This window comes from Sorex fumeus, unplaced genomic scaffold (genome assembly GCF_029834395.1).
Source record: "Sorex fumeus unplaced genomic scaffold, SorFum_2.1 ptg000098l, whole genome shotgun sequence".
Classification (NCBI taxonomy): Eukaryota; Metazoa; Chordata; class Mammalia; order Eulipotyphla; family Soricidae; genus Sorex; species Sorex fumeus.
In genome coordinates this window covers 54,297,618-54,319,707 of record NW_026606155.1, presented here as the reverse complement: position 1 = coordinate 54,319,707, position 22,090 = coordinate 54,297,618, and positions in this window count along the sequence as shown.

The following is a 22,090-nucleotide window of genomic DNA, read 5'->3' as shown; positions in this document are numbered from 1 at the left end:
ATTCTATTTTCCACTTTGTTGATGAAGTTATCTGATTTTGTCAAAGATACAGAGACATAATCTGAATCTGGGTCATTTAACTCTTAATCAGTACATGTATGGATTCTCATAACTTGACACCTATTATTTATTCTTGATATGCATATTACAAAAGAATGTTAGTATTTATTTTCAGCTTGTTATCTAAGACTTGTACATTAGAATGAAAAATGTAAATTTTAAGGATTATTGGATAGTTTTGAGAAGGCATTAAATGAAGGAAAACGATAGAACTATTTTCATTTAATCAATGTCATGTCAACGGCTATAAACCAGAAAAGAAAAATTATATTCAGGTGTTCATAATATTGGTAATAACTGTCATTTTCTAGTAAATGACCAGTAAGAAAAGCACATCACATGTATCATCTTTAAAAGCTTTCAACAATCTTCCAGACATTTATAATCCATGATAAGGATGATTGATTTAGAGAGGTAAAGTTCATTTATCAAAAATAGTGACGGGATTTAATAATAGTAATAATTACTTCCTTATAAGTAAGGAATCTATTCACCAGTTATGTTGCCTTTCCTTAAGAAACTTAGGAAGGGTAAAAGTAAAGTAAAGTAAGTAAAGGCCCTCACGTTGATCATCGATTTGCTCGAGCGGGCCCAGTAACGTCTCCATTGGAGATTTTGTTGTTACTGTGTTTGGCATATCGAATACATCACGGGGAGCTTGCCAGGCTCTGCCGTGTGGGCGAAATACTCTCGGTAGCTTGCCGGACTCTCCGAGAGGGGCAGAGGAATCGAACTCGGGTCGGCCATGTTGGCTGTGTGCAAGGCAAACGCCCTACCGCTGTGCTATCGCTCCAGCCCTTAGGAAGGGTATATATGTATATATATATATATATATATATATATATAATCAGTTAAGTATATATATATATATATATAACTGATTAACTAACTTATAACAGGTATTGATAATAATAATGGTGGATATTAAATTTGGGGGGGAAATCAAGAAAGTTTACTAATGTGATTAGGTTAAATATGCATTTTTTATTAAAATTAAGATTAACAAGTGTAATATATTCTATTTTATGTAAGCTAGCAAGGCAGTTCACGAGATAACAAGGGTCATGAGAGAATGAAGAAGGACATGGATTAGGAAGAAGAAAATAAAGGAAGAAGAAATGAAGAGAGAAAATATATAAAGATCTGTTGTCAAAGACAAACATAAATATAAAGAGTAAAATAAAAATTGAAGAGCTAAGAGAAATACAATAGAATTAAGAGAGTAGATATTGTACTTGTGAAAAAATTCCGCTAATTACTTGATTCAATATATAATAGTAAGAGACATTGCTCACTATATAAAAGACTCAAAAGAAAATATAATAGTAAATATAAAACTTACTATAGAGAAGCCTCAGAAGATACTCCACCCAAAGCTGAACATAATAAAAATGAGTATAAAATAAAAGTGGTCAATATAAGTGGTCAGAGATACAGTACAATGGGAACATGCTTTCCTTGCATGTAGCTAACCCAGGTTCAATCCCTGGTGTCCCATGTGTGCCTTGGAGCACCAAAAGAGTAATTTCTGAGCACAGAGCCAAGAGCAACTCCTAAGCATTGCCAGGTGTGATCCCAAAACCAAAAAATAAAACCAGAAAAGTTAACAATATAATTCTTAGATTGTTCAATTTTTTTTTTTTTTTTGCTTTTTTGGGTCACACCTGGCTATGCTCAGAGGTTACTCCTGGCACTACACTCATGAATCATTCCTTGCGGTGCTCGGGGGACCATATGGTATGCTGGGAATCAAACCTGGGTCAGCCATGTGCAAGGCAAATGCCCTACCTACTGTGCTATTGCTCCAGCCCCTAGACTGTATGAATTCTTAGTGATACTGCTGATACTGCTGATAACCTTTATTAAATGACTAATATGTAACATTATCAATATGTATAGTTACAGAGTATTTTATCTTTTGAATATCTTTGCTTCTGAACTACTTTATATTGAGAAAATTAGTGCCTGTAGAATCTCTTAGCAGCTAGGGAAGGCCCCGATGGCTCTCCCTCTCGCCACCAGGGGTTCAGTGGTCTCAGGCTGCTCCTCCACCAGGGGCAGCCCCATGTCATGGGTTGACAGAGGAGGAAATAAGGGCCAAGCCAATTGTTCGTCAGTTGCTGTTTATTCCATTCTCCCCACGCACTGTTCCAGTCTCCCTTAGTCACCCATTTTAGTCTCATGCTGCCCTTCATTTCCGTCTCCTCCTGTCTCTCCCGCTCATCTCTCCACACTCCATCTTGGAGCCTGGGCTCTCTCATTCCATGTGCTTGCTTCTGTATTCTTCTACATTCTTCTCTCTCTGTCCCACTTTCTAGTTTCTCTGTGCTCCATCTTGCTGTCCTACTCTCTCTCTCTCTTATCTCTCTCCAACTCTCTCTTCTCTCTACAACTCCCCAGCACTGGGGGTAGATGCTAAACCCATCCAGTAGCGAAATCAACATAAGAAAGCCCTTCTTGACTTCCTATCAGTCTCAAGAGCAGAAATACCACCTAGGGGTGTTCCTCTTCTCCTTAGTCCAGTAACTAATTAACATCTTAATTAACATCTTAATTCTACTTCTTAATATTAGTTATTTTGTAGGTGCACAGTAAGAGATATTTGAGCTTGTAGGGTGGCTATTCTGGGAATACCTCATCATATACACACACTACAGTGCTCAGGCCAGATTAATCATTCCTAACCTTAGCATGGTCCAAATGTAGTTATTGTTTTTTGGATCATGACAGCATTTGTCCATGACTGTGCTCTTAACTTATAGTTAAGCATTATGGCACTTTGGCCAGGTCCATTTCAATACCAGGGTAGCACATAGCTCATAGCTTGTCCTCGGTCCATCCAGATCTTGTCAGGATCCTGCTTTGGGGGTGCTAGGAAATAAGGGCAACTGAGGCTTAAGTCAAGAGAACAGATGTTCAAGAGGTAAATATCATTTAGAATTGATTAACTCTTAAGTTATGGAAGCATATCATTAACTGTATTCTTGTGTTCATACGAAAAAGACTTTGCTCTGAATTAACTATGCAAAGAACTTAAGGAGAAGAGAAAAACAATATTTACAAGTCAACAAAGCACCAAGAAATACGTTACAAATAAACACAGAGGAATGGGAGCACTGTGATGGGAGTAGCACAATAAGTCTAAGCTCCCTGTGGCAAGGCTAAAAGGACAAACCAATGTGATCCTACAAGTGCCTTTTTCCTTGACTTCTATTTATACTTACTCTTTTGAAAAACAGTATGAAAATATTAAAGAAAAGGTAGAGAAATATTTTGTTTTACTTTTACTTATAGAAAAGATATTGTTTGCTTGGTAGTAAAGGAGGGTTTTTTATTTAAACATTTAAAAAAATTTTATATTTAATAAAATATATTTTATATGTCTATTCATAGATTTATTTCATATGTTTATCCCCTTCTCTTTGGTGATTTCACTAGTGTTCTCTCCTTTGTATGTAAAGTTATTTCAGATGGTGGTAGCTATGCCTTTGTCCTTATAACCATTTCAGTGTCATGATATTCAGTGTCATGAATGTTGGTAATACAGGTGTCATCTTTTTGAGTTTGAGAATTGCTACATTTGTATAATACAGTGTTTGATATAGAGGAGTATACTATTAATTTTTTAGCTCCTTGTTTGAGACAATTGAATGTACTGAAGATGTCTGAAGAACTCATCTTATTGGTACCTATATTAGATTTAACTAATTTAAACTGAATTTCTGTGATCAGTAAATATCTGAGAGAGAGATTAAATGTAACTAGCCAAAACATCACAGTCATTTAAGTAATAAGAGCAGAAATGAGAAAATTACAAGCAGAAATGACAGAATTAAAGAATTTGGTAGGTGACATGAAAAAAAAATCACTGGAAAGTCTTTAAAAGCACCACTATAGTAGCTGAGGACAAAATCCGTGTGCTCAAAGATGAGATGTGGAAAACCTCCAAACATTAGAAGTTGGCAAAAAATCTCAAAGTAAATAAACATAATCAAGAAAACTTTGGGATGAATTTAAAAGGTACAACAGAAGGATCATTGTGGTCCAGCAGAGCTGGGAAGGAAGAGAGCCCTAATGAAGAAGCAACAGTCAAAAATATCATTGCTGAGAAATTCTCAGAATTGAAGAATGCATGCACCCAGATCATGAGGCTGAAATGGTACTATCTAAAAAATACACAAATAAAAATAGTGCAAGACAAACCTTTATCAGAAAAATAAAAACTATAGAAAGTGATGGAATACTGAAAGCAGCAAAATCAAAAAAAGAAAATTACAGACAAAGGAGTATCTCCATTGGTTGGATTTATAGCAGATCTAACAAAAGAGACCCTCTAGGCTCAAAGACAATGATGGTGTATGATTTAAAATATGAACAAAAAATAAATGAAGTGAAGGCCTCACCAAGAATAGCGCACCCATATTCAGATTTTAAAAATTTACCCACACCTCCATGGATAAACTCGCAAACTTCATGGACTCAATCGCAAACTTCATGGACTCAAAACAATCGTTTCAAGAACAACTAAGATGGCACCGGATCCCATGGTAATAATCTCAATGTTGGCATCCTAAATGCATTAATTAAGGGACTAACTAAGAGTTACATAACATATTATAAAATTAAATACAACTGTCTGCTGCCTAGAGGAAACATTTGGACAGGAAGGGCTAATATAGACTCAACATCAAAGTTTGACAGATAATATTTCCAGCAAAAAATAACCTACAAAAGTGCTGGGACAGCCATATTAGTATCACACGACATTGACTTCAGGACTACAATTATAAGACAAATACAACTATTTCTTGGTGATCAAAGGATATGTACATCAGGAATAACTCATACTCCTAACCATATATGCACCTAGAAATGAGCCAGCAAAATTATTAAAACAACTGCTTGTGGACTTGAAGGAGTGCATCAATCAATAGCAACACAATAATAGTTGGAGGCAATACCTCTTCTCTAACTACCACTTGATAGGTGAACAAGACTAATACTCAGCAAGGTAGTACTGGATTTGAAGGAAGAAATGAAAGCCGGGGTCTTAATAGATACATAAAGGACATTTAATTCCCCCAATTGCTGAGCACACATTCTTCTTCAATGCACACAGAATATCCTCCTTGATACACCACATGCTGGACCATAAAACATACTTTCATAATGTCAAGAGGATAGAAATAATAACTATCTTCTCAGACCATAAAGGTTTTTTGTGGCTAATAGAAGTTAACCACATATATAGAAACAGAGAAATAACTCAAATACCTGGAAACAAATATCTCACTATTGAACAACTAGTGAGTCAGAGAGGAAATCAGAAGATTCCTGGAATCAAATGAGAATGATGATACAACATACCAGAACTTGTGGGAAACAGCAAAAGTAGTACTAAGAGAAAATTTCATAGCTATGCAAGTATTCATCAGAAAAGAAGAAAGGACTACATCATAAAATACTCTAACAGTACAACTTTAGAAATTGTGAAAAAAAAAAGACCAACAAAAATAATACAGAGAAGGCAAAAGGAAGGAAATACGAAAACTTAGACCAGAAACTAATGAATTAGCATGCCCCCCTTTTCAAAATACTCCCCCCAACACATTCCAAAATATTAACAAAACCACCAGAAAATTAGCACTGTAGCACTGTTCTCCCATTGTTCATGGACTTGCTCGAGCAGGTACCAGTAACGTCTCCATTGTGAGACTTGTTACTGCTTTTGGCATATTGAATATGCCATGGGGAGCTTGCTAGGCTCTGCCATGTGAGTGGGATACTCTTGGTAGCTTGCCAAGATCTCAAAGAGGGGGACAGAGGAATCCAACCCGGGTTAGCTGCATGTAAGGCAAATGCCCTACCCACTGTGCTATCACTCCAGCTCACCAGAAAATTAAACAGGATTAATAAATCATTAGCAAGACTTACAAAAAAGAACACTGGTTAACCAAATTAGAAATTTGAAAAGATATATTACAACAGATACCTCAAAAATTCAAAAGATTAGGGATTACTTTGAAAAGCTCTATGCCACCAAACAAGAGAACCTAGTAGAAACGGGTAAATTCTTTGACACTTATAGCCTCACAAAGCTGAACGTCACAAAGTTATGGAATACCTGAGCAGACCTATCACGACTGAGGTAACTGAAATGGTAATAAAAAGTTTTTCCAAGAACAAAAACTCAGGCCCAGATGGATTCATTAGTGAATTGTTTCAAACCCTTAAGGAAGACCTATTGCCAAATCTTTTCAGGCACTTTCAGGGAACTTAAAAGATAGAGAAACAGAAACACTAATGAACTATGAAACACTGTGAAGCAAACATTACCCTGATATAAAAAAGCAGAGACATAGGCAGAACAAAAAAAGGAAAATTACAGACGGATATACCTGATGAACACATATGCAAAGATCCTCAACAAAATGTTAGCAAATTGAACCCACCAATTCATCAAAAAGATCATGAAACATGACCAAATGTGATTCATTTCTGGATTGCAAGGATGGTGTAACATATGCAGGACAATGTAATACAAAATATAAATAAAAGAAAAAATAGAAACTATATGATCATCATAGTAGATACAGAGAAAGTGTTCAACAAGATTCAGCACTTATTCATGATCAAAAAAGAAAACCAATAAAATAGCTATTGAAAGAACTTGCCTCCACGTAGTCAAAATCACTTATCACAATTCCACAGAGAACATTACACTCCATAGGGGAAAATATAAAGCCTCCCTCAAAGATTAGGCACCAGACAAGGTTGCTCATTTTCACAACTCCTATTGAATGTAGTTTCAGAAGTACTTGCCATGGCAATTAGGCAAGAAAAAGATGATACTGATAAGAAAGAGAATTAGCTACAATATATCAAATTCACATTTCAAAACTCATTAAACTATGTACCTTTTAAAAACTAGCATGTAACATCCAATGAGATTTTTCTAGAAGTAAAAATACTCCTGTATAATAAAAACTAACATGAAAGTTAAAGTCATTTTCAACTTTCTTAATCATATAGGGAAATATATTATCTCTTTCATTTAAACTGCACATTAAGAATGAAGACTGCTACCAAAAATTGATGTGTATACAGAACTGTGAAACTACACTCCTTAAATTCTATAGTCATTTACTCGAACTGTAAATTAATGAAAATAAGAATATTTTTATCAAGAGATATATTAGCAATAATAGAATAGAAAATACTTATGAATAAATATTCAGCTAATTAATATTTTAGTAATTTTAACTTAAGATACATATCTCACATTTTGGAAAAGGAACCATCTTATTATCATTATTATGATTAATTTGATTAAATATACAACTTTTCTATCAATGGTTACAAAATGGAACAAAATAATAACCATGTGAGATCTGTCAGTGTCTCTTTGGCTATGTCTCTTGGACATGAAATATTTAAATATGACATTTGTAGTTCAGGAATTTTTTTCTGTACTGAATAAAAAGAAGAGAAATGAATAAATGCACAATTTTGACTGACATTCATATGTCTAGAAAATGAGCATAATATTTTCCTTCCTAGGGCAAAATTTTAATACATTTTATGGCATTATTCTCCAGTGTTACAAATGTTCCTGTGTATAGCAGATCATGTACCTACTGTGACTGTTCAGGGTTTAATTAAACTGTAGGTATACAAATACAGTCATGAATTTCATTTCCTTCTTTATTTTTGACACTTAGAATATACATGTAATTCAATATTTAAAATATAATTAAAATACATTGGCTTTGTTTTATATCAGTTATTTATGTTTTGTATGATATGGAGGCCTTCAGGGTCAGGTGAATGAGACCAGTTAGTTGTAGTTACACTCGAGTCATCCTAAATAGGATTGGCATAACACTAGATGAAGGACAACCATGCGAGCAAGCCGGGTTCCGCAAAGGATTCAGCACCATCGACCATATCCACACGATAACCAAGCTCATTGAGGTTTCTCGAGAGTTCAAGATGCCGCGCTGTTTAACGTTCATTGAGTTAAAGAAGGCTTTTGATTCTGTTGAGATGGAAGCGGTCATTGAAGCCCTAGCCAATCAGGGCATTCAAGCCCAATACATCAGGATCCTCCGTGAGCTGTATTGCAGATTCACTACCAGGATCTCATCATTCTACAAAGAAGTGATTGTTGATGTCAAGAGAGGGGTGAGGCAGGGTGATACCTTTTCACCGAAACTCTTCAGTGCCACCCTCGAGAACATCATGAGACGACTGGAATGGGAAGGAATGGGAGTGAAAATAGATGTTCGGCAACTACACCACCTCCGCTTTGCTGATGACACTGTTTTAATAACACCAAACATCAGCCAAGTGGCACAAATGCTGGCCGACTTTAACCGTGAATGTGGAAAGGTAGGACTACAGCTGAATCGTATGAAGACAATGTTTATGAGAAACAACCTCGTTCCTGACGCCCCATTCGCTCTCAACGGAACGACCATCTCCGAATGCAACAGCTATGTGTACTTAGGTCGAGAAGTCAACATGACAAATGACCTGGCACCCGCGCTGCGCAGGAGGAAGAGAGCGGCTTGGAATGCCTTCAAGAACGTCGAAGAAATAGCTAAGAGGACGAAGAACTTCCGGCTCTGGGCACATCTCTTTGATTCCACTGTTCTTCCTGCATTAACATATGCCTCAGAGACCTGGGCCCTACGCAAACAAGATGAGAACGCTATTCAGGTATCCCAAAGAAGAATAGAAAGAGCTATGCTTGGAATATCACGTTTCATTGAAATGAGAGAAAGATTCCGGAGTTCTGACATCCGTCGACGATCAAGAATCAGGGACGCTGTGTCATTTGCCAAGGTTTCGAAAATCAGATGGGCTGGTCACGTAATGAGATTTAAAGACGACCGCTGGACTAGAGCTGTTACCGACTGGATTCCACAGGATGTCAAAAGACTACATGGCTGCCCACCTACCAGATGGTCAGACTTCTTCATCAAGATCATGACAGAAAATCAAGTACTTAGGAATCAGCTTAACTAAGGAAGTAAAGGACCTGTAAAAAGAAAACTACAAAACGCTACTTCAGGAAATAAAAGAGGACATGAGGAAATGGTAAGATATCCCCTGCTCATGGGTCGGGAGATTTAACATTGTCAAAAAGGCAATACTACCAAAAGCATTGTATAAATTCAATGCAATCCCTATAAGGATACCCATGACATTCTTCAAAGAAATGGAGCAATCACTCCTGAAATTTATATGGAACAATAAGCCCCCACGAATAGCTAAAGCAATTTTTGGGAAAAAGAAAATGGGAGGAATCAACCTCCCGAACTTCAAACTGTACTACAAAGCAGTAATAATTAAAACAGCATGGTACTGGAACAAAGGCAGACTGCAGACCAATGGAACAGGATTGAATACACTGACATCTCCCCTCAATCATATGATCATCTAATCTTTGATAAAGGTGCAAGTAATGTGAAGTGGAGTAAGGAAAGCCTGTTTAACAAATTGTGCTGGCATCACTGGACGGCTACATGCAAACAAAAATGGGCTCAGAACTCTGTCTAACACCATGTACAAAAGTAAGATCAAAATGGATTAAAGACCTCAACATCAAACCAGAAACTATAAAGAACATTGAAGACAAAGTTGGCAAAACCCTCCATGACACTGAAGCTAATGGTATCTTCAAAGATGCCACGCCACTGACTGAGCAAGTAAAAACAGAGATAGATAAATGGGACTATCTTAAACTAAGAAGCTTCTGCACCTCCAAAGAAACAGTGACCAAAATACAAAGACAGTCTACAGAATGGGAAAGGATATTCACCGAATACACATCTGACAAGGGGTTGATATCCAGGATATACAAAATACTGGTTAAACTCCACAAGAAGAAAACATCCAACCCCATTCAAAAATGGGGCAATGAAATGAACAGAAACTTTCTCAAAGAAGAAATCCGAATGGCAAAAGAAGCACATGAGAAAATGCTCTACATCATTAATCATCAGGGAGATGCAGATCAAAACCACAATGAGATACCATCTCACACCTCAGAGACTGGCCCACATTCAAAAGAACAAAAGCAACCGATGCTGGCGTGGATGTGGCGAGAAAGGGACACTCCTTCACTGTTGGTGGGAATGTCCACTGGTTCATCCCTTCTGGAAAACAGTATGGACGATTCTCAAAAAATTAGAAATTGAGCTCCCATTTGACCCAGCAATACCACTCCTGGGAATATATCCCAGAGAGGCAAAAATGTATAGTCGAAGTGACATCTGCACTTGTTTGTTCATTGCAGCACTCTTTACAATAGCCAGAAACTGGAAGAAACCTGAATGCCCAAGAACAGATGACTGGTTAAAGAAACTTTGGTACATCTACACAATGGAGTACTATGTAGCTGTTAGAAAAGATGAAGTCATGAAATTTACATACAAGTGGTACAATATGGAAAGTATCATGTTAAGCGAAATGAGTCAGAAAGAGAGGGATAGACATAGAAAGATTGCAAAGATCATGAACGATCGGTTTGAGGCTCTTTATGTTCCCAGAGTGTACAGATGCCATTGGGCTACACTAGCACGCGACAGGGACAAATGGAGATGTTACTGGTGCCTGCTCAAGCAAATCGATGACTAACGGGAAGTTAAGTGATAAGTGATAAGTGATGATATGGAGGCAATTTTGAGTCACTTCATAGTCACCAGAAAATGTGTGATTTGAGCTAGCTTTTAATGATGACATGGTAAGAAAACATATACCACACTGTTATCTTATTTTGATAAGTGTACTGGTAATTGTTGAATAATGTATGAAATGTCATTGTGGAGTTACACAGAGTTTGCTTCGCAACTGTGCACACAATTGGTAAAAAAACAAGCTCTATTCAGCTTCACATGTCTAAGTCTAACCATTAAACAATTTCTATGTATTCCCAAGAAGACATTTTGTGAGACACTTCATTTTTATTAAATATATCAGTCATTTTATTACAGATTTTGTTCTTGACAATATGTATATAGCTACAAAATTAATATTCAGCAATGGAAAATGAAAATATAAAATTTGTGGATTTAGCTTTCCCCACTTTTGAAATAAATATTGTCACTAATTTAGCATGAAATATACATCTTGAATGCATATAATATACAAACAATTGAGCACATATTCTTTGTTTTTGTCGAGCAATCTTTAACATGTTGACATTAGAAAGAGTGATTTTGGGTAAATGCTTCCAGAGTGTGCTGTCAGTACAACTGGAAAACACAAGAGATCCCTAAATATTTAAATTTTAAATCCATGACTTGAGAAAATAGATTATTCACTCTAGGCCAATAAAGCAAAACTAATCACATGGGCCCAGCTAAAGTTTTGAGGAAAATATGGTTCATGCTTACATGTTGAGAATGTTCTTGTCACAATTTCTAACATTGTGTTTTCCAACATTTGATTAGAAAAGTTGAGTGCCACTCATCTTTATCTCTCTTTTTCTTGAGATACACTCAAAGCTGCCTACAATGAATACGATTTCTTTACAAAACAGGGGTGAAGAGTCAATGACTTTTAAAACATTGGAGCTATTGACTTCTTAATTTCCATTTCTCATTGGTTTATTGTTCTAGCAGGTATTTCAGAATCCATTAAAAATAACTGGGTCTCAGATGATGTACTTTTAAAAAGTTAGAGATTAAATTTCTCAAAATAATTCCCACATCATTGCAGACCATCAGAATCAAGAAAATACATTCATTTCCCTGGGCAGTATAATAAGAATGGAAATCATCTTGCAATAAGCTTTAAAGTGAAAAATTGCTAATGCAAGCAAATGTTTCTCAGGAGAACTGAAGCACCGATGCTGGTAATAATTGAAATTCAGAGGAATGTTTTACTAACTGTTAATAACTAGAAAAATCAGAACCATGTTGATAAAAAGATGTGTTAAGATTTCTTATTTTTAACTATACCCATTTATAAATAGTCATTCCTAAGTATTTTTCTTTTGGTTGTAAGATTATTGTGTTGAAAAAAAAAAAGAATCTATTGCATCACTTTCACAAAATCATCACTGTATTCCCCAAATAAATGATGAAAGTATTATTTAAGATGGCTTCATCAGCTTATTTTACTATTCATGGAAATACATTTTTGTTGTACATTTCAATAGAAGTTAATCTTTCTTATTCATATATCATTTTACGTGGAATTTCAAAATTATTAATAAGTCACATTTCATTAGATGCTATTATGGTATATACCTACTACAGTGCAACTCTTTATATGGTTATATATGTACCTAAATATTTGGACTCACCAAACCATTCATCTGGTTTCATCTGGTCTAATTAGGGATCTCACCATTAGTTATGCATTCTCTCGAAGCATATATGAAGAAACCATGACAGAATGTATTGGATTTTTAAACTGTCATATAAACAATAGGGTATAATAGGTCATCCAAACTTTATTGTACTTTCAAGGAAAAATAATATAAAATATTATTCCAGATTCTTATTTTCAAAATTTTTTTGTCAGAAGTTAATTTTGCTACCTTAGTGTGTATGCATTGTATGCATTGGTTATGATAGAAAAGATCAAGAGGCTTTTGTTTGTGTTGAAAGAGAGACAGACAGAGAGAGAGAGAGAGAGAGAGAGAGAGAGAGAGAGAGAATAAATTTTAGCACACAACATATCAAATTGCAAGTCCAAAGACTACATGACATATGGCCATGGGAACTGAATCATTTGAATTAAAATGTGGTTGTTTGGAAAATTTTCCCTAATGTAACAAATTCATTTTTAAAAAATCATATCAATGTCAACAGATATCCTTGGTAATTGTGATTGTGTTTATTGTTGTACAAATTGGACCATGGTTGATTTTCAAAGTCAATGTGGAATTTCAAAAGCAATCAAATAGACAACAAATTCAATTAATATTTTTCTCTTAAAAGACCCACAACTAAAAAGACCTTTTCTCACTGGAACTAAAGAGAGAAAATTGTTCTAACCTCCTTGGTGCAGAACAATTTTTTGTCATGTAACTCAGCCCTTTATGGACATAATTGATATTCTAAATTAAATACTGAGTGACATTCTGATAGAGTTTAATGAGATTAAAAACTCCTGGGAAGTTAAGATTTTCTACTCCCCCGTGAAATAGTCCTCCATTATGTTGCTTGCTTGTTTACTACCTTCTTTCCCACCCTCACAGCTCTTACTAGTGATTTTTCATCGCTCTTAATTCAATTTTCAAATATAATTCCGACACATGTTTGTATTTTTTCTCAGAACCATTTAAATCACATTCATCCCAAAGATAAAAGTCTATATATCTGTATGTGAAAATATTATTTTAAATAAATAAATAACTATCTTGGATTACATAGCTAAAATCTAGGCAGTTTGTTCTCTCTCATTATAGACCCTAATCTAACCTTTTATCTTATTTATTTTTAGTTACAGTGATGTTAATTGAGGATTAACATCACTTAACATCAATTAGCATGTTAATTGAGGATTTACTCAATTCCTCAAAATGATGTGAAATACTTAGTATTTTATGTTTACGATTTAATTTATTTCAAGGAACCATAAAACTGATTTATCAATGGTAACAATTATAAATCTTAAGGTTCATATATCAGCTACCAATGATGAATAGTATGAGTATCTTATGTATAATACATCCTTACAAGTTTTCAATGTTATGAACACTCATACCAGGGCTGGAGTGGTAGCACAGTGGTTAGGGCATCTGCCTTGCATGCAGCCTACCCGAGTTGAATTCCCAGCATCTTATATGGTCCCTGGAGCACTGCCAGGAGTAATTCCTGAGTGCAGAGCCAGGAGTAATCCCTGTACTTCGTCAGGTATGACACAAAAAGAAAAAAAATTAAAAATGAACACTCATCACTTGATCACTTGACTTGCCGTTAATCATCGATTTGCTTGATCGGGCACCAGTAACATCTCCATTTGTCCCTGTCGCATGCTAGTGTAGCTCAATGGCGTCTGTTCGCTCTAGGAACACGAAGAGTCTCAAACCGATTGTTCACAATCTTGATGAAGAAGTCTGACCATCTGGTAGGTGGGCGGCCACACAGTCTTTTGATATCCCATGGAATCCAGTCGGTAACAGCTCTAGTCCAGCGGTCGTCTTTAAATCTCATTATGTGACCAGCCCATCTGATTTTTGAGACCTTGGCAAATGAGATAGCATCCCTGATTCTTGATCGTCGATGGATGTACAGATGTCGGAACTCCGTATTCTTTCTCTCATTTGGGTGAAATGTGATATTCCAAGCATAGCTCTTTCAGTTCCACTTTGGGAGACCCAAATAGCGTTCTCATCCTGTTTACGTAGGGCCCAGGTCTCTGAGGCATATGTTAATGCAGGAAGAACAGTGGAATCAAAGAGATGTGCCCGGAGCCGGAGGTTCTTCATCCTCTTAGCTGTTTCTTTGATGCTCTTGAAGGAGTTTCAAGCCTCTCTCTTCCTCCTGCGCAGCTCGGGTGCCAGGTCATTTGTCATGTTGACTTCTCAACCTAGGTACACATAGCTGTTGCATTTGGAGAAGGTCGTTCTGTTGAGAGCTAATGGGGCATCTGGAATGAATAGCCACATCTATTGAAATGTAAACGTCCAATTCGGGTTGTTAGAATGAATCGAATGAATCAATGAATGAATCAATCAATCAATCAATGCTCATGGCCAAGTTTGTGTTGACAAGGACACCGACACCTTCGACACCTCTTTTATCACATGTTCCGAGGATCAATTTTCTCCAGTGTTGAAAACGGCATGGTGAGATTCGTGCCTTCTTGTCTCAGTCAGACCAATGATGTCGTACTTGATCTTTCGCACTTGTACCATCAGGTCCTCCATGGATGCATCTGATGCTAGTGTACTTGCATTTAAAGTACAGACAATCATTTTTGTCTTCCTTCGTTGTGGCAGCCTAGTTCGGCCTTGAGATTTTATCGGCCTCTCCTTTCTCATCCTTCTCAATGCTGCCATGTTGGTGAAGCCTTCAGGGTCAGGGGAATGAGACCCATTGTAATTACTGGTTTTGGCATATCGAATACACAACGGATAACTTGCCAGGCTCTGCTGTGTGGGCGGAATACTTTCAGTAGCTTGCCAGGCTTTCTGAGAAGGATAGCGGCTTTTGGGGTGACCTCTAATCGCCCTCATAGGTGTTACCATATTTGAACCCTATCAAATATGGTACAGCAATTCTGGAAGATGGGTATTTAGTGTCTTATAATGTGTCATGTGGCCGCAAAGTGGCCGCGTGGGTCTGGTAAGCATCATACCTTGTGAAAATCTCTTTTATTAATATAATTTATTTACCTCTTCAAAATATTATAGATCAGGTTGTGTCTGAGGGATTTGGTATTACTAATATGTCTTTTAGTATTATTATTTAGTATTATAATTTTAGTGATTTATGTGTCTCAAATTTAAAACCATTGTAAATTTTACATGCAATTATTATATGTATTAGTATTCTAAATTTTTCCTTTAAAAATGATGCAAAACTTTCTGGAATAATTAGAACATATGAGAAAATGGGCCCTTATTCTGGCTTGTTTATTTAAATACTCATGTATTTAAAAAAAATAGATTAGTGTGTTGCATAAAAGCAGTATTGGTAAAGTATTCTATTTCTCTAAGTGTTCATTTCAAACATGTTAAGCCTCTTTATTTTGGGTCATAGAATCCTTCCCCTGAAACTAAAATAAAACTACTGTGTTTTCAGACTTACAGTTTCTATGCATTGAGCAGAAAACAAAATCAAGCACACTTTCTTATATGGAGGTTGTATTCTAATGGTGGAAGTTATAAAATGCATTTGATCCCTGAAACCCCATCATGTCCTTCTAGACCCACAGGAGTGATCCCTGAGCACAGAGTTAAGCCGTAAGTATCAATGAGAGTGGCACAAAAACAAAAAGAATTTTTTTCACATCTTTCTACTGTTATTAAGATTTACAAACATGACATATTATCAGCATTATTGCATAGATATTGGAAACATTTGGTTCCAATGTGGTTAACAACCTTCATGTTGCTAATTACTTCATATTTTGCCTTTTAAGATAAAACACTTCTATTTTCATCTACAAAAAAGCATCTGAGAAGATTAATTAGGCCTTCATTAATAATTACACATTTTATCTCTACATTGCCTGAAAGCAATTTTAAATTACATGGTATCCATGTTGATAAGTTTATGTCCAGCAGACATATCTGCCAATGGAAATTTTGTAAATAAAGCTTGTGATATATTAGCCATAGGTTGTTTGCCTTCCAATTGCTCTTACTTGTTGATAATGCAAATCAAGCTACATGAATGATAACCTGTCAGAGGATACTGCTGTGGAAAACCAACCTCACATTAATACTAACTGTTTAGAGTTGTTATATGGAACATTTCTCTCTTTAATTAAAGAGAGGAACATAACAAAGAATGTGCTGCTTCATCAAGTTTTACATTTGAATCAGTCCCAAAGTAAACTTTCAAAAAGAGCTCCATAAATTTGTAACAAAATACTAAAACTAAATACTAATACTAATACTAATTACTAATACTAATACTAAAACTAAATACTAATACTAAAATATTATGGTCCTTCTCCATAGCACAGTCAAGTATCAGAAAAAAAATTCTGACATTTAATTATAAATACTATTATGTAAATAAGCCAGATTTAGAGTTATAGAACTGCACATCATGTAAGTAAGACAATATGTGAGGTTATTAGTTGATGAAAATTAATTTCAGACATGTTCTTTTCTGTAAGGCCAGTTTCTGAGATCACCCAGTGGTGACAACAACTCACAGAATGTGAATCTTATCTTTATGAAACTACCAATCTTTTACCAATCCACAAAAATTACATTTAATAAAATTGTCATAAGGAGATACAAGCAGCCTGACGAGTATCTTTATGCAGGTTGGTGTTATATATTTTTTTTTGTCATTAATTTCAGTTTAAAAAAGTTGGTCATGTCCTGGAGAGGTCAGTTAAATGGTAAAAAGATACAAGATGAAAGGTCTGAATAAGGTGGACTTTGGGACAGAAAGAACCGAAAATGGAAAGTGCTCTAATTTATATTAGATGGGCAATGTAAAAATAAGCAACATAGACATCTAAAGCATATTCTTTGGTCTATGGTAAAATTAAGTGTGAGTGTGGAAAGGACTACAGCTGTATCTTACGAAGACAATGTTTATGAGAAACAGCCTTGTTCCTGACGCCCCATTCGCTCTCAATGGAACGACCATCTCCGAATGCAACAGCTATGTGTACCTAGGTCGGGAGGTCAACATGACAAATGACCTGGCACCCGAGCTGCGCAGGAGGAAGAGAGCGGCTTGGAACGCCTTCAAGAACGTCGAAGAAATAGCTAAGAGGATGAAGAACCTCTGGCTCCGGGCACATCTCTTGGATTCCACTGTTCTTCCTGCATTAACATATGCCTCAGAGACCTGGGCCCTATGCAAACAAGATGAGAACGCTATTCAGGTCTCCCAAAGAAAAATAGAAAGAGCTATGCTTGGAATATCACGTTTCACTCAAATTCGAGAGAGAATCCGGAGTTCTGACATCCGTCGATGATCAAGAATCAGGGATGCTGTCTCATTTGCCAAGGTGTCGAAAATCAGATGAGCTGGTCACGTAATGAGATTTAAAGACGACCGTTGGACTAGAGCTGTTACTGACTGGATTCCACGGGATGTCAAAAGACCGCGTGGCCACCCACCTACCAGATGGTCAGACTTCTTTGTCAAGATCATGAACGATCGGTTTGAGGCCCTTCATGTTCCCGGAGCGAAGAGATGCCATTGGGCTACACTAGCACGCGACAGGGACAAATGGAGACGTTACTGGCGCCCGCTCGAGCAAATAGACGACTAACGGGAAGTTAAGTGATTAAGTGAATTAAGTGAAAATTAAGTGTAAATCTTCTGAAGTGTTTGAATATGAATGGTAAGTTTCCTTACTTTTTGTTATGTACTACACCTCAATTCTTCAATATACTCTACAAGACAAATTGAATAAATGTGTTTCATTGACAGTCAAAGAAAAGAAGTTTAAAAATGGTAGAAATCTGGCTGATGTGATAGTACTCTGAGTACTGTGCAGGTAGGGTGCTTGCCTTGCATGCTGTCAACTAGAGTTTGATTCCCAGAACCCTATAAAGTCCCCCATGCCTACCAGGAATGATTGAGCACATAACCAGAAGTAAGCCATGAGCACCAAGAGATTTGAACACACCCCAAATTTTTAAAGTAGGTAGAAATCCGTATCTCTGTAACAGAAAATGTTCATTCAGGGATACATATAACAATCCAGAAAACATACTTTTATAGAAATCAGAGTGCACAATAAATAACATCTCAAACTCAAAATAAAAATTATATTTTATTTTATACTTTTGCTGCACACAAAGTAAACTTCTGTTCATCTCCTTTTGCTTTAGATGGGATTTTTGATTTTTTTTTGTTGTTGAGTTTTGAGTGATTTATATGTCTTGGATGTTATCTGATGTATTATGTATAAATATTTTCTGTCATTCAGCCAATGTCTTTTTATTTTAGCTTGAGCTTTCATTTTGCCATGCGAAAGCTTTCTTTTGTTGTTGTGGGGGATGTTAAGCCACACTTAGTGATGCTTAGAATTTATTCTTGGCTCCTGGCAGTGCTCAGGGGACCATATGGGGTTCTGAAGATTGAACCCATGTTGTTGCACACAAAGAGAGGGCCTACACTTTATATTATCTCTCTGGTCCCACATATGCTTTATTTCCTCTGGTTACACCCAACAGTGCTTCTTGCTTACTCTTAGCTCTGCAATCCTGATGGGCTCAGGCAACCATATAATAGGGTGTAAAGTATCAAACACAAGTCAGCCACATGCAAAGAGAGTCCCTTTTATCTGTGTTCCAGTCCCACAAAAGCTTTACAAAGAGGACATATAGAGGATTATTTAGCATATAGAATGTGTTCATTGTCATTTATTTTGGGGGAGATGCAAATAAAAATAAGATATTATCTCATACCAGTGAGAATGGCATATATAAAAATGTCTGGAAATAATTAATATTGATCAGGTTGTGATAACAGAACCCTCATTCAGTAGTGGTGTGAATGTTGACTGGTTCATCAGCTATGGAAGAAAATATGCAAAGTTCTCCTCAAAAAGTAGAAATAGCTTCAATATAACCCAACAATTCCCAATTCCACTTCTTAACACTATCCCCCTGCCAAAAAAATACCTAATTTTAAAGGACTGAATCATGTCTATATTCATTGAAACACTTATAGCCAAGATACGGAAACAATCCAGATTTCCAACTACAGACAAAGGGATCAAGAAGTTCTGCTATACTGGTGCAGGGAAGAGTGTTCAATCATTTTATGACTGAAACTCAGTCATGAAAGCCTTGTAACTGTATCTCATGGTGATTCAATTAAAAAATGTGTGGAGAAAGAAGTTGTCCTATTTAAATACAAAAGAATACTACTTCACTATAAGAAAAATTAAAATAATGCAATTATTATTACAAATTGTATAAAATTATTAAAAATATATAAAAATGATGCTATCTGGATGGAACTAGATGGTATCATGTTGTTTGAAGTCAGAAAGACAGACATAAAAACAGAATGATATTTCTCATATCACGATCACAACTATCCTGTTGTTCATCGATTGCCTCGAGTAGGCCCCAGTAACGTTCCCTTCGTCCTAGCCCTGAGATTTTTAAAAAGTGCCATATTCAAGGCTCTTTCAGGGTTAGGAGAATGAGACCCATCATTGTTACTGGTATTTGGCATATTGGGTAAGCCATGGGGAGTTTGCCAGACTCTGCCGTGTGGGCAGGTTACATTCGGTACCCTGCCAGTTTGTCTAAAGTAAGAATGAGATAATAAGATGTCTCATAATAATAAGATTCTTGGCTGCGCGCTTCCAGGAGCTGAGTTTTATAGTCTCTGGATCTTGGCCGTTGATGGGATTACACGGTGACAGGGGGCCAGTTGGTGGGAGTGACCCCTGCCTACTGGAAGAAGGAGTATCTGGGTGGAGGATGCTCAGCCCCGATCTGAGCAGGCTTGGAGATCTCAGCCCTGGGACCCACATGCCTTTGTTCCTCTGCTGGTACCTTCATGTGTGTGGAGAGTGGTCTCAGCATGGTTGTGGCTGGTTCTAGAGGTCTTCGGCTGCTGGAGCTCTGTTCGGGGCAGGGAGAGAAACTCAACCCGCCCCCTCCATTTCTCATATGTGGAGCATAAATATATACAGTAAGGGAGCAAAAAATTTCCCAAAGAAAGACTACTGGATTATTGATCAACTAAACTGAGTTTCTTGAAGGAATAGATGAGTGGGAAGGGATATTGAGGCTTTGGTGGAAGGAGGCAGGTACTCTGGTGATGGGAGGGTGTGGTGTTAGATTGATGTATATATAAAAACTGAAATTAATAGTATTTTAAATCATAGTATCTGAGTAAAATGTAGTTTGAAAATGAATACATATGTAAAGAGTCAATTTCATTTATATATAGAATCATTTTACCTGTTTCTTATTAAGTATCATTCCCTAAAGAAAATATAGATGTAAAGTAGAGGTTCAAGGAGATAATTCCAAAGGCTGGAACACATGTCTGTCATGTTGAGGATCCAAATTGAAACCTTGCCATCTCTTGGTCCCTTAAGTGCTTCAAAGAGTGACAGTCAAGTAATCTGCTAGTAACATGGATGTGGTACTCCAAGAAAGAAAGCAAATAGGACTATACATTAATCAGTGTATTATATAGACTTGTTTTTACCATAAGGACTTTTAATATGTTAAACTGATGTTTTATAATATGAAATGATTTAAATAGCATGCAAAGAAACGACAAAATAACATTAACGTTATTTTGCTAAAGCAACAGCATATTTAAATTATTTTTATGGAACTAAAAATATTCAACAATCATGCTTTGAAAGATTACATTCAACAATGTTTATAAAATTAAAATGAAGAATGAGATTCCTTCAAAGTGGAAGCATAATCTGTATTTTGCAGAGGACAGATTTAAAAGAAAAAGCCAAGTCCTTACTTTACTAAGAGTTGGAATAGATATGTTGTATAAACTTACCACTTACATAAATGTGGGTATCTGAGACAGTAAATGAATTCCCAGACAGAACTAAATAAATCTCAGGAGAATTATAATGCAAAGTGGCATCCTGATGGCCACACAATGCATTCTCCATAGCTGTTCTTGCGTTTACAACATAAAAAGCAGAAAGAGACAGATGAATAGACAAACAAATTGATTGGTTCTGCCATTTTCTTAATATTTTGTGCCATGCCATTTTTTGAGGTTGTTAGATAAAATCCAATTACTCCTTAGTGCTTTTTAATTACCTTTCAGAATTTCTTTGTTAGAGGATTTGTGAGTATGAATTTGAGAGACTTGTCTTGTACTTTCACAGACGATATTGGACTGTTTAGCCAGAACTAATAAGTATACTGTATTTCTCATGTCAAAAAAAAGTGGTGAATGGTATGCTGTTCCCTGGATTTCTTATGCATTTGATAGAAAAAGGCATCTTTGAAATACCAGCAATGAAATCTAACTTGCAAGCTCTAGAGCATAAAACAGAGATGCATAAAAATATAATCATAACTTCTTTCTTAATCAAAATTTGCTGAGAAAAATACAATAATTATTGCAGAGTTCTAAGTTTATAATTAAATAAATGATTTACACATTTTCAATTTTCTTCCGTATTGAACAAACAGTTTTAACTGAGTCAAGCAATATCTACTAAATGAAAACAACATAAAAATAACAAAAATGTCATTGGTTACAAAAAAAATCTTCTTAATCAGTTACTGACATTAGAGAATATAAAGATATTCGTAAAAGATTTTTATATGCAACTTTCATTTTCCTCGTTATGTGTTTATCTTTATTTATGATTATCTTCTATGAAATAACTAGCATTAACAGAATTTACAGGC